Raw genomic sequence first — 13802 nt, forward strand, 5'->3', positions numbered from 1 at the left:
TTTGGGGCTACTTAATAAATACATTCTACCACCCAAATATACAATGCTTTTCAAAAGGTTTTCTGTTTCTATTTTGTAGTTGCTTCTGCTGACCTATAATTTACAGGATATAAGTACTGGCTTTCTAGAGACAGTTTCACCCAAGAACCTCCCCACCCTACCTGGGTTGGTGTAAAGCTGGCTTTCCACAGTTTTGCCAATGCACTGCAGCTTCACAGCCTGCAGGGAATCGTCCACGTGCACAATGGTTGGCAGACTGCCCAGCGTGTCCTGGACTAAGTTGGCCACTTCTCGGACATCAAAGAGCTTCAACAGCTCTGAGTACACAGCTGGGAAGGAGCTCAGAAACACGGCCTTAAAAAGAAGAAATTTATATCAAGCCCAGATAGGTCATGAGAAATTAGTTGTAAAATGTCAATGAATTTGAGACTGAAAAATATTTTTGAATGGTAAGAATATGCATGCAAGATATTTCTGGCACCTACAGCTCATAGAGCAAATTTTCTTTAGAAAGTGCAGCAAAACAGGATAATTTTTGACATGTGTAAAGTGCAACATAATCAAAATTGGGAAATTCTAGATAATCACTAACAGTAGCAAGACAATTGGCAAAAATAACACAGATTCAGCAAATTACAGCATGATCAAATGAAAAGAATGCCCAAACCAGAACTAGAAAGTAGTGATTTAGATTACATTTCTTTTTGAGGCGTTTTCTTAAGTGCTTATTTAAATCTCACTTACCTTAAGAAACCAACACGTTAATTCCCTAAGGCACTCAATTTATGACGAAAGAAAAAAAGCATAACAGGGCATTGGAAGATCTAGATAATACATAGCCTAGCTTTGCTTCTAATCACTGTATGACCCTTGAATAAGTCATTTTAGCCCCCTTAGTTTCAGCTTCAACATTTGTAAAATGAAAAGATCATTGGAACAATCCCTTTGGTTGCTTCAAGATTTAGTGTAAACTTAAAACTATGTACTAAGCACAATATTCTTCACATAAAGAAACCTGATAATCATCTTATAAGGGAAAAAAATGAAGCTAACAGCAAGAGTAAGAGGTGAAACAAATTCATTCTTTTAAAATTCCACAAAAGAAGGACAAGGGAAAGAAAGGTCCACCAGCCTGAGTTCTACCAGGAGGCACATACTTGAAATATGCTCAGAGCCAGTGAGGTCTGACACCAGCAGAAAACAGACTGAGTCAATATGTGCTGCTGTTGATTCAAATACAGAATCCAATTCAAATTTGTGGGTTTGGGTATTTACTTACAGAGCAGCAGCAAAAACATCTCAAAGAGGGAAGATCTGCTTTTGCTACCAGAGCCATCAAAAAGCTTAAGGTGCTATGGCTAACAGCCATGTTCTCCTTGACTCTTAAAACTTAGATTCATTTGAATGAGTTTAAAATGAATAACTTAGTATGTCTTATTAAAGACTGTATTTATGTAACCTTCATTTCACTCTGCAAAAGGCTGAGTCATACAGTGAAGTTTAAAAAATAAAATAAAGTGAACCCAGCTTTCTGATTACTGAAAAGTCAACTAAGTTTTCTTCAGGAATTCTTTCATTTATTTATTAATTTTTTTATTTATACCTCTTTCCTTCAAAAAAGCATTTGAATGTGCCTGCAGTGCCACATCCAGATTTAAAAAGGATAAAGGAATTAACACTTTCTCATGAGGGCAGAGAGTTGTAACCAGACATCTGAACCAATGATAAAATGAAAGTACAATTGTGTTGTGGCCTTCCTGATAGACTGGATAAAGAGACAAAGATAATCATTAGAAATTTGAGCTAGAGTCTTGGGCATCAATTCCTGTCATTCCTTTTCTTGTCTTAGGTTCCTATGGTGGGATCAATCTACCGAATGTGAAACCAGGAGCCACACCACAGCGCTCAGTCATCCAGCAGTCCTGCCCAGGACAGGGCCCAAAGACAGAGTCATTGCGACCTGGCGTTAGGCCAGGATGACTAAATAAGCCTCTCCTAGGACCAGGATGGCCAGATATGTGGAGGGTGTCCCCTGATCCAACATGAAAGGTTGCTAGCATGGATGTTCTGCCTCCAGGAGACAGGATGTGCCCTGAGATGCATTCCATATGGAAAACAGAGCAAGTTAACTGGGTTTCTCGCTTTTAGGAAGCCTACTAGTAAAACTTGGACCAATGGATATCTTGGTTCTGGAGATAGCAGAGTTTGAGATGATCTCCAATACCTTTGTCCCATGGTTAGGTTATATTACTTGGCAAAAAGGACCTTACAGATATCATCTACTAGTGAGTTGATCTTAAATCATCCAGATGTGTGTGACCTAATCACATTAGCCCTTAAAATAGGAGTTTTTCTCTGGCTTGTGACGGGCAAAACCAGAGAGATTTGGAGATGAGAAGGACATACTGTTGCTGGCTTTGATGATAGAGAGGTCACTTAGGAATGAGGTGGCCTCTGGAAACTGAGGGCTCCCTTCTTTTCCCCTACCCCAAAATGATAGCCACAAGGAAATGGGAATCTAACCCATACAAACACAAGGGAACTGAATTTCTGCTAAAAGTTTAAAAGATCTTGAAAGTAAATGCTTCCCCAGAGCCATGACATAAGCCATCAAACCCAATACTTTGATTTTGGCTACAGCAGACCAGAAGAAAAATTCTAACCAAGCCTCTGACCTACAGAACTATGAGTTAATAAATGGGTATTATTTTAAGTTATTAAGTATATCTTCCTTTGTTATATACCAATTGACAAGTAACACTCAATCAGATTAGTGGAACCTTTCTTCTTGGAAGAGAGAGCTATGAAGGTATAGGGTCAAAAAAGAACCTGAAATGGGTAGAAGTGCATAGCATTCTCCTTGTCTCTATAAACAGAGACACAAAGCCTCCTACTTATGCAGACAACCAAGCACCTGGTCATTTTATATGAATTTTTCTTAGCATCAAACTAAAATACAATTTTCACACCAAAATCTACAAGGGATACTATACAAAATAATAGAGAATGACTTCAACAGAGTTTATGAAGATAGAAACTTTCTGTATACCTTTTATATATTACCTCCTAATGAGAAGCTAGGAGCAGAAAAAGACAGATTAAATATGATTCTTGGAAGGTGCTAAAGTTGTTTCACTAACTTGATTAAATAGAACTTAGACATCAAGAGCAGAGGAAGCCACTACAGTAAACAGATGAAAGGAGAGAGGCTCTATACCTGTACCTGAGCAGCCCCAGGCATCTCAGAGGACTGCTAGGTTTAGTGGAAACAAAACTAAGGTAAATGAATAGTTCTCAGAATTTAAAGACGGAAAAAATTCTCTTAAATCTCTGTGAAGGCATATCAGTGAAAAATCACAACTTGAGGTTACTCCTAAGGGTAAGAAAATATTTTTCTGATGTGAACTCAATCCGTTTTATTCCTGTAACTGACAACAATTAAAAAGAAAAAAAAATCTCAAAATGAAAACTTAAATTTTCAATAGCTTTTGTAGAAATATCAAACTTCTGAGAAATTTGATCTAAAGGAATACAAACTAACTTGTTGGATTATCCTTTTCAAATATCAACTGCTGAGAGCAGGGTTTGGCTATAGGCAATCTGACATTGAGGACTCTGGCAAATTCCTAAAGTGCAGCTATTGCAACACTGAAGACAGAGGTCAAAATAACATTAAAAGGCCTGAAGTGTATCCTGGCCCAGATGGAAGATCAGTTCACTTCTGCAAGAAGAGAGTAACAAGAACAGCTTCCAAAGAATCAGAAAAGCATGGCACTATTATCGGAAGACTGCTACATTTCTGGTGTTTTATCACTATGTATTATTCCTTTCAACTTGCAAATGGCACTGAATTATAACAATCATTTTGGAACCTACTTTTTCTTCCTATCTCCCATTTTATGTCCCAATTCTTAATAAGCCTCTAATCTCCAGGGAACGACAGCAAAAAGCTGCTTCCCAATCTGACTGACTTTTAACCAAGTTATTAGAATTAAAACTGTACAAAAAGGATTAAGACAGTGTAGAGAAAGATATTCAGAATAAACTCTCAGACCATGTTCAAGGCCATGCTATTTGGAAAGTGGACAAGGTTCCTGTTCTTAACGGAAAACATGTGGAACTACTCCCGGTAATAGTATTTGGCAGCAGTTGCTCAGCATTGGTTATATAAGATCAGTCCTGGGAAGATTAGAATCAAGTTAAATAACACAAAATAACACACAGTTTAGTTGAGTCCAATACAATGACTCTCAAATTGACAGATTAAAGTGCAGTGCAAAGCGTGGGGAAACAACTTCAATACATTGGCTCTAGCCTAATTCCTTCCCAAGGCTGGCAGTGACAGAGCATCTAATCATCAGTAGGTGAACACCTACTGGAGTGCAGGCTAAGGAACCAAAAGACTCTCCCTCAGAGTGAGGGCGGCCTGAGGAAAGCAGCCCAGGCTCTGCTAGCACTAGAAGCTGGGGTACTTTTTAAGTCTAGGCAGCTAAGCTACACTTCTGAACTGGAACTATGAATTTCTCGTGGAAAAAAAAAAATCAAGCTGATACAGAAAAATAAATAAACAAGACTTATTTTCTTCTATTCAGCACAGATGAAGAAAAATTACCTGTGATTGAGACAGTGCTCCAGATCCTTTGCTCTCTTGAGAAAGAAAGAAACGCACCGACATTAACAGCTCCTGGATGCAACAGCGAAACTCCTCTTCATTTTGTCCACCAGTGGCAAGGGAGAAGAGCCTCCGAGATTGAACTATATACTTAAAAATATATTCTTGTGCCTTAAAACAAACAATTATAAAGTCAGTTTCAAAGGAGACCAAGAGTACTTATTTAACAAGGATAAAAACCGTGATACAGGGCCTCCCCTGGTGACGCAGCGGTTGAGCGCTGGGCTGCAAAGCTGCCCGCAGCCTCTGCAGCGCTGGTTTGATCCCCAGCCGCCAGCGAGGGTCCCACTTTGCGTGACAGACCTCTCCTGCCACGCCTGCTGCTCCCCTCAGCAATGTATTTCGTCAGTCTGCCTGTTCTGTTCCCGGCTCTGGCTCTGGTGAATTCTCTCACCCTCCCACGCTTCTGACTGTACCCAGCGCTTGTATAAATAAATAAATAAATCTTTAAAAAAAACAACAAAAACATGATACAATAGTACATTTTAAAATTATGATTGAAACACTAAGGCCCCATGAGATTTCTGAACTGTTTAATTATAGCAGGGAAGAGACATCTTTCTCTGATACCTAATGAGAGAAAATTTACAGTAATATAAATTTTTATGTAATTCTTGAGAGTTATAAACAAAGTGTTTGAGATCTCAGATGGTTTTTAACTTCAGTCAACAAGGAGATAATTCTCTGCTTTTCAAAATGATATGCTTTATAGGTAGGTATTCTTGCCACTTAGTTTACCTTTAATCAGACCAAAATGGTAAATTTATAATTAACAAATAGCTTGTGCTTTAAAACATACAGTTGTCTGCTTTTATCTACTGAAATCACCTAGGGTGCAATTCAACACAGGAATCAGAAAATTACATGGGCAGCTACTAGGCAATTCCATTAAGAACTAGATTTTTTTAGAACATGCTTGCAAGTAAGGTATTTACATCTCCATATTGCACTAAGCACATAGGGCCCAGAGACATGAGCAGTGTTAAACCATAATACCCAGCAAACCTCAGGTTTCCTCAGTGTGACCCCTGCTAAGCCACCATACTCTGCTATAAAATTTAAGAAAATGGTTCTCAGATGGCCTCTGTCAGGGTGGCTGAGTCAAGACCCAGTAACTGCTGACCCCTCTCTCAGAAAACCTCCTTGGTCTTAGTCCTAAACTTCAAGTACCCTAGAGCCCACAGAAGCAGATTGTATCCCGAACAGGTCCAATGAGTGAGTCTGGCAATTTCCTGTCAAATTCATCAGCTCTGGAACAGTCATAAACTGATTAAGATCTTGAATTGGAATGTCAGTGCTATATCATCACCAATTACTGGCTGTCTGGAGGAAACCAATTAGTTTAGGCCCCTCTATGCAACAGTTCTGTCCAACGACATTATCTGTTCCGGACAATGTGTTATTACCTTCAACACCTCTTGGATGTGCTCTTGCCGCTCCGCTTCCGTTATCCTGTCCACATACCACTTCAGCACTTTGATGAGATCTCTAAAATGCAGGGAAGAATGTACAGAAGGTAGAATTGGTCTATTTCTCAATTAAATGCCAATATATCAAACACTTATTTTCGTCATGAGGAGGCTTCTTTTCCAATTATTTCTCACATTTTTTCTGTCAAACTGCTGTAATGTAATAAATACACATAGTCTGTATATCAATAATATTACCTCCTTTTAAAGATTTATTTATTTATGTATACAAGAACTAGAGTACAGGCCAGAGGTGTGTGTGTGTGGTGGGGGAAAGAATTCACCAGAGACAGAGCAGGGAACAGAACAGGCAAATTGACTGAAATACACTGCTGAGGGGAACAGCAGGCTAGTCAGGAGAGGTCTGCTGCGCCATGTGGATAGACCCTGGCTGGGGATCGAACTCATGCTGCAGTGGCTATGGATAGTTTCATAGGTTGCGTCTTAACCCTTGTATCCCAGGGAGGCCCAATATTACCCTTTTTTGAAGCTGAAGAGAGAGAGTTTCTTCTTTCCCACTGAGACTCCTCTCAGTCTGGACCTATTCTATTGTTCCTGCTGGTTCTGGTAATGCTTTCAAGTGGGTGAACACAAATATCAGAGGAAAGGATTCTGGTGAAGAAGTGGTTGGAAGTAGGACTGTTCTAATCAGACTTGATAACTGCTAATTCAGACTTTTTTCCTCCAGTGAAAAGAATATTCATTGGGTGAAATACTCAGCTGGAGGCAAAAAAGGGTGTTACAAGGGGTTGATGACAACAACCCTCACTTCAAACTAGACCCCCATGTGGACTTGTCAAGACAATACTCTGTGTTGTAAGAAGAAAAAGCTTACTTGGAACATGTGTCTTAAAAGAATTTCCAAAAAAAATTCAATCAAATTGAATTAAAAACTCCCACAATTCTCAAAGTTATACTTTTACTACCTTTAACTCTGGTCAGTTCTCAGTTTCTACAAAACAGCAATTTTAAAAAAGTTCTGTTGGTCTCGGGTAAGAAGAATGCATGTTTAGGCCAGCAGGTAGATGCTGTTGGGAGAACTATTTGAAAGACATGTCAGTGGGTTTCTGATCACTCACATTCTGAGAAGATTCCACAGGTCTTATTTGTCTGTTAGAACTGATTTTCCTACTTCATTATCAACCTGAAGTGTTAGAAATCACACCCTTGTCCTCTAGCTTCCAGTGACAACTTCAGTAGGAAGCTAAGAACTTCTCACTCCATGGCCCAATTTGTTAGGCCAAGTGACAGAGGTAGGCCAACATTTCAAAACGATCCCTGCTGTTACATTTCACACTCCAGAAAAAATCATGCTGATGAGGATCAGGTTTTGTGAAAACAGCATCTTAACATGCAATGATAGGGCATATCCAAGTTAAAAAATCAAATGCTTGAGGGGGCGGAGCACATGGCGGCGAGGAGACGCTGCGAGTAAGATTCCCATTAAAAAAGTGAATAGGGAGGAAAAGCGGCAGGTCCCAGTGAGAACTGGAACACGGAAGATAAACGGGTGACGCCAGCGAACTGCCCGAAGAAGAAAGTGGCCATAAAAGAGGACTAGAAGGGAGGGAAGCACAGAACCCTGCTCCCCTCCCCCGCCCACAGAGGCGGCACTCCGACCGGCAGAGAGGAGGAAACAACAAACCAAAACGGCCCACAGAACAAACGACAGCAAGAAAGCGGGACTGTGCGTGGAAAGGAACTATGCAGCCACCACACCCCGTGAACGGGAGCTGAGGCGAACCCTGCAGGATCCGCCGCGGCGGTGAGCGAACGGCTCCGGGCGCCAAATAGAGAAGAACAAAGACCCGGGAGACGCGCACCCAGCCCGGGCTGCCGGTAAGCTGGCGCGGAAACGCGGCGCAACTCGGCGCACTTGAAAAGCAAGTGCAGACCTGGATCGCGGCTGCCCAGGTCCCCGCGCCTGCGACCTAGGCTGCGGGGAGACTCCTAGGCTTGCGGGGAGACGCGCGAAGGTCCTCACTGAGGTGAAGGTCCCTCCCTGAGTGAGCAGGAACCAGGCGCCCGGGCACGGGAGCTGTGCAAAAGGCGCCATTCCGCGCCACTGAACTGGGCTACAGCCGCGTCCTGGAACTGAGGGCTTTGAACTGAGACCCGGGGCACGAAAATTCGGGCGTGGTTTCTCCACGACGGTGGGGCACAAGGCAGACACAGCACCCCCAAGCGTTGAGGTGTACCCTACCATTCCCGCTCTGTTCTCTGTCCCACGGGGTGGGGGGAGGCGAAAAACAGCCCCAAGGACATAGGAGAGATCTCTGGCGCCACCTAGCGACCAGGAAAAAAAAAGTCACTAACACCCTATAAAACAGGACATTTCTTAAGACTGCTTGAAAAGGGCAGAAGGTTCTGGAGGACCCATGGCCAGCCGGGAAGTTATTCCACGCCAGGCCCCTTCCGACCAGCAGTCTGAGCCCACAGAGGGAGCAGGCACCCACGTCCGGGCAGACGGTTGCGCAGAGAGAGTGTGCCTGACCGGAGGCGCAGGACTGCATCCGCTTCGCCATTTGAGAACAGGGACATTTCTTCAGTAAAAACTGCCTAAAACCAGCAGAAAGCTCCCCCAGAAGACAGAGATGGCTCCTGAAGAGCCAGAGGGGAGCGAGAAGTTCACCCAAGATGTCAGTCAGTCCGAGCAACACAGTGTCCCACGCATACGACAAATTAGAAAACAGACAGTAGGGAGTAGAAGAACCACACGCAACCTAAAACTCCTCAGGAAAGAAGCACACCACAAAAAGAAAACCACTCCCGAGATTGCAACGACAGCAACTTGGAAGAAATTCTGAGCCTTCCAGAAAGAGAATTTAAAATTGCCATGATTAAAAAGTGATAGATCAGAAGAAGGAAATGAGTCCTAAAGAGGGAAGTAAGAGAAATGCAGGAGATCAAAGAATTAATGGAGGAACTAAAGAACTCTGGGAAAAGCAATGAAAGCAAAATAGATGAAATGGAAGAACGAATAAGTAATCTTGAAGACACAGAAATAAAAAGAACCAAAACAGAAAAGGAAAGAGAAGTACGAAGGAAAAAGAATGAAGAAAGACTTCGGGAACTATCTGACTCCATGAGGAAAGGAAATATAAGAGTTATAGGAATTCCAGAAGGAGAGGAGAGAGATGTAGGAAAGAGAAAATATTCATGATATAATTGAAGAGAACTTCCCAAATGAGAAGAAGGAGCTGAAAATTGATATACAAGAAGCAAGAAGAACACCAAACTTCCACGACGAAAGGAAAAAACACAGCAAGACACATAATAGTAAAGCTCCCAAGAATCCAGGACAAGGAAAAAATAATGAAGCTGACAAGAGGGAAGAACAGATAACATTCAAAGGAAACCAATCAGGCTGACATCAGACTTCTCTGAAGAAACACTACGGGCAAGGAGAGAGTGGAGGGACATAGTCAACAAGACTCCAAGAAAACAGATGCCAACCAAGAATACTCTATCCCGCAAAGCTCTCTTCCTCCATGAAGAAAGAATATGGACCTTCCCAGACAAAGAGAAACTCCGGAATTTCATTGCGACTAAACCCCCACTCCAAAAAATACTACAAGGAATCCTAAAGCCAGAACCTCAGAGGGACGAATAACAACGAAAGAAGAACCAAAAAAAAAAAGTTATTAAAAAATAAATAAATAAAATCAAAGGAAAGACAAACAAATGGCAATACAGATGCTAACATATCAATATTAACTCTAAATGTAAATGGACTAAACTCTTCAATAAAAAGACACAGAGTTGCAGCCTGGATTAAGAAACAAAACCCAACCTTTTGCTGTCTCCAGGAACACATTTAGCTACAAAAGATAAAAATAGGCTCAAAGTCAAAGGATGGAAAACAATCCTACAAGCAAATGGGCCAAAAAAGAAAGCAGGAACAGCTATACTTATATCAGATAAAACAGACTTCAAACTCAAAAAATAAAAAGAGACCCAATGGTCACTACATTATGATTAAGGGGACAATACTTCAAGAAGAAATAACACTCATTAACATATACTCACCAAACGAAAGAGCACCAAAATATATCAGACACTGTTGTCCTCTCTGAAAACAGACATCAGAGAAAACACATATGTAGTGGGGAGACTTCAACACACCACTATCAACAATGGATAGATCAACAAGACAAAAAATAGGTAAAGAAACTAAAGCTCTAAATAAGGACCTAGAGCATTTGGGCTTAACAGACATCTATAGAACACTAAACCCAAAAAAAAAGGAGTACACATTCTTCTCTCAGCGCACACGGATCATTCTCCAGGATCGATCACATACTGGGGCACAAGACAAACATCAACAGATACACCAAGATTGAAATCATACCAACCATCTTTTCTGACCACGAAGGCATCAAACTAGAAATAAATAAAAAGAAGGCAAGGAACTATCCTACCTCATGGAGATTAAAAGCCACACTACTGGAAGACACTGGACTAAACGAGGAGATCAAAGAAGAAATTAAAAAATTCTTTGAATTGAATGACAAGGAGGACACCAATATCCTAAATGTATGGGATGCAGCAAAAGCAGTAATAAGAGGAAAATATATAGCAATAGAAGCTCACATCAAAAAAAGAAAGAACTCAAAGAAACAACCTAATCTCGAAGCTCAAAGATCTGAAAAGAACAACAAAAAAACCCCAGAACAGTAGAAGAAAAGAAATAATAAAACCAAAGCAGAAATAAATGAAATTGAAACTAAAAAACAATCCAAAAGATCAATAAACCAAGAGCTGGTTCTTTGAAAAAATAAATAAAATAGACAAACCCCTAGCCAGGCTCACAAAGGAAAAAAGGGAGAAAGCACAATACACAGAATCATAAATGAAAGAGGAGAAATCACAACGGACACAGCAAAATCAAAAGAATAATCAGTAACTACTATGAACAGTTATGGAAACAAGTTCAACAATCTAGAGGAGATGGACAAATTCCTACAACTCTACAATCACCCAAAGCTAGATAAAGAAGAATAGAACACCTAAACAGACCAATTACAAGCAGCGAAATTGAAATGGTAATAAAAACCTCCCCAAAAACAAAAAGCCCAGACCTGATGTTTACAATGAATTCTACCAAACATTCAGAGACGAATTGTGCCTATCCTTCACAAACTCTTCCAAAAAATTGAGAAGAAGGACAATACCAAACACGTTCTATGAAGCCAATATACACTAATACCAAAACCGAATAAGGACAACACAAAAAAGGAAAACTATAGGCCAATCTCCCTAATGAACACTGATGCAAAAATCCTCAATAAAATTTAGCTATCAGAATCCAACAATGTATCCATAAGATAATTCACCACGACCAAGTTGGATTCATTCCAGGGGCACAAGGATGGTTTAACATCCGAAAATCAATCAACGTTATCCAACACATCAACAAAAAGAAATATAAAAACCATATGATAATATCAATAGATGCTGAGAAAGCTTTCGACAAAGTGCAACACCCATTCATGATAAAGCCCTTGAAATTCTTGGGATACAAGGAACATACCTCAACATCATAAAGGCCATCTATGACAAGCCAACAGCCAGTATCATTCTCAATGGTGAAAAGCTGAAAGCATTCCATTAAGATCTGGAACAAGACAAGGATGTCCACTCTCACCACTGCTTTCAATATAATACTGGAAGTCCTAGCCAGAGCAATAAGACAAGAGAAAGACATCCAAGGAATCCATAGGAAAAGAAGAAGTCAAACTATCACTATTTGCAGATGATATGATAATATCATAGAGAACCCCAAATCTCCACAGAAAAACTAATTCAACTCATCAATCAGTCAGTAAAGTGGCAGGATACAAAATCAACACCAAAAGTCAGTAGCCTTCCTATACACAAACAATAAATCTGAAGAAGAAGAAATCAAAAAAACCACCCCTTTTATTATCGAAACAAAAAAAATCAAATATTTGGGAATAAATCTAACAAAAGAGGTAAAGGACCTATACAAAGAAAAACTATAAAACACTGTTAAAAGAAATAGAAGAAGACACAAAGAAATGGAAAGACATCCCCTGCTCATGGATTGGAAGAATAAACATTATTAAATGGCCATCCTACCAAAAGCAATATACAGATTCAATGCTATTCCAATCAAAATCTCAATGGCATTCTTCAAAGAAATAGAACAATTATTGATGAAATTCATATGGAATCACCAAAAACCCGAATAGCCAAAGCTCTACTGAAAAAAAAAAAGGAAATGGAGGCATCACACTCCCAGACTTCAAACTATACTACAAAGCCATAATCATCAAAACTGCATGGTATTGGAACAAGAACAGACATACAGACCAATGGAATCGAATAGAAAATCCAGAAATAAACCACAGATTTATGGTCAACTAATCTTTGACAAGGAGCAAAGACTATGCATTGGAGCAAAGAAAGTTTGTTCAATAAATGGTGCTGGGAAACTGGGTCGCTACATGCAAAAGAATGAAGCTTGACCACTACCTCACACCATACCAAAAATCAACTCAAAATGGATTAAAGAACTAGACATAAGACCTGAAACCATAAAATACATAGAAGGAAATATAGGCGAAACACTACGGGATTTGCACATCAAAGACATCTTTACAGACACATCACCCAAAGCAGTGATAGTGAAGAGAAAGATAAACAGCTGGGACTACATCAAATAAAGAGCTTCTGCACAGCAAAAGAGACAATAACAAAACAAAGAGAAACCCCACCACTGGGAGAACATTTTTGCACCCAACACTAATGATAAAGGACTGATCACAAAAATCTGCAAAGAGCTGATGAGACTCAGCAACAACAAAGAAAATAATCCAGTCAAAAAATGGGCAGAAAGAGCTAAAAAGAAACTTCTCTGAAGAGGAAATGCAAATGGCCAACAGACATATGAAAAAATGTTCAACATCACTTGTAATCAGGGAAATGCAAATCAAAACTACCATGAGATACCATCTCACACCAGTGAGAATGGCACATATTAAAAAAACTAGCAACAACAAATGTTGGCGAGGATGTGGAGAATAAGGAACTCTTGTGCACTGTTGGTGGGAGTGCAAACTGGTCCAACCACTTATGGAGAGCTGTGTGGAGATTTCTGGACCTACTAAACATAGAGCTTCCATATGATCCAGCAATTCCACTCCTAGGTATTTACCCAAAGGACACAGAAAATCAATTCCCAAAGAGCACCTGCACTCCTATGTTTATAGCAGCACTGTTTACAATAGCTAAGCTTTGGAAACAACCCAAATGCCCAAAAATAGATGACTGGATCAAGAAGATGTGGTACATATATACCATGGAATTCTCAGCATTCAAAAAGATAAACACATGCAATTTGCAGCAACATGGATGGCACTGGAAGGGATCATGCTCAGCGAAATAAGCAAAAAGAAAAAGAAAAATACCGGATGGTCTCACTCATAGCAGGAATCTAGAAAACTTAAATAAGGGACCAGGAAAATGAATATAAGAAAGTGAAATCAAAATCAACAAAAAACTATGAACCAGAGACACTTTTTGGGGGTGGGGGGCGGGAGGGGAAGGATTGGGGTCAGAATGGGGCGTTTGCAATTGTATGGGGGAATATAAAAATAAATTTAATATTTTAAAAAAAAAAAAAAAAAGAATCAAAT

At 40.1% G+C, this 13802-nt stretch overlaps 1 protein-coding gene across 1 annotated transcript in view; it reads right to left on the reverse strand.

Annotated features, from left to right (window-relative positions):
• The window catches only part of DOCK4 (dedicator of cytokinesis 4), a 397824-nt gene that overhangs the window by 102300 nt on the left and 281722 nt on the right, over positions 1–13802 (reverse strand). The gene's annotated exons all lie outside the window — the stretch shown is intronic.

The sequence above is a fragment of the Talpa occidentalis genome, unplaced genomic scaffold (assembly GCF_014898055.3).
Source record: "Talpa occidentalis isolate TD23 unplaced genomic scaffold, MPIMG_talOcc4v2.1, whole genome shotgun sequence".
NCBI lineage: Eukaryota > Metazoa > Chordata > Mammalia > Eulipotyphla > Talpidae > Talpa > Talpa occidentalis.